Source organism: Triticum urartu, chromosome 1 (genome assembly GCF_003073215.2).
Source record: "Triticum urartu cultivar G1812 chromosome 1, Tu2.1, whole genome shotgun sequence".
Lineage (NCBI taxonomy): Eukaryota > Viridiplantae > Streptophyta > Magnoliopsida > Poales > Poaceae > Triticum > Triticum urartu.
In genome coordinates this window covers 72,706,377-72,707,304 of record NC_053022.1, presented here as the reverse complement: position 1 = coordinate 72,707,304, position 928 = coordinate 72,706,377, and the positions used below count along the sequence as shown (strand labels likewise).

The 928-nt window shown below is 48.2% G+C and overlaps 1 non-coding gene across 1 annotated transcript; it reads right to left on the bottom strand.

Moving 5' to 3' along the window:
* Window positions 1–306: 306 nt before the first annotated feature.
* On the bottom strand, window positions 307–379 carry TRNAK-UUU. The gene has a single exon. It is a non-coding gene; the product is annotated as a tRNA-Lys (tRNA).
* Between the last annotated feature and the right edge of the window lie 549 nt (window positions 380–928).

The following is a 928-nucleotide window of genomic DNA, read 5'->3' as shown; positions in this document are numbered from 1 at the left end:
CCTCCGCCGCCCCGGCGCCGTCGCGTGCTGCCCGAGGCCACCTCGTCATCCGAGCCCGCCGCCGCCGCCACCTCGCCGCCCCTCCTCGCCGGCAACCGCCGCCCCGGCCTCCTCTTCTTCAACTCCGGCGATTCTCTAGCGTCGACAGTGCTTCCGACAAACCTCGGGTTCCGTGCGGATCTGGATCCAGACTGAGATCTTATTCTACTCGGTTGACTTTTCCCCAGAGAACCCTAATTTTTTTTGCACTCTTGCACATGCTATAACTCCGCATCCTTACGAATACAAGAGTGGTTTTTTTTGTTTTGGGTATAGCAGGACTTGAACCTGCGACCATTAGGTAAAAAGCCCAATGCTCTACCAACTGAGCTATACACCCGATTTTACAAGAAGGCTTGGTGCGGAAAAGAAAAGAGGGCGTCCTGGCCCCTTTTCTTCTTATCATATCACAAGGGCGCGGCTCTGTATGGTATAGTACTGTGGAGCAAGTTTGGGAGTCCTTTCCACTCATTGAGGATTCTATCTAAAAAAGAAGGTCAACGGGGGAGACTACTTTGAAGTCCGGGCTGAACAAACTACTTCTCCTGCTACCAAAAGAGAAATAAGGAAATAAGATGGATTCATCTAATAAAATACCCAATGCCTGTAGTTGAAGAATTGTTGGATGAGTTATCTTGTGTTGTTTGGTTTACTAAGCTGGATCTAAGAGTTGGTTACCATCAGATAAGATTACATGAAGCAGATGAATACAAAACGGCATTCAAGACCCACGTCACTATGAATTTTAGGCTATTTGGGCTGACAAATGCACCACCCACCCTCCAGAGTGCTATGAACACAATTCTGGCTGAGCTGACTAGGGTTTGTGTACTTGTTTTTGTTGATGACAACTTAATCTACAACAAATCCTTGCAAGATCATGCCACCC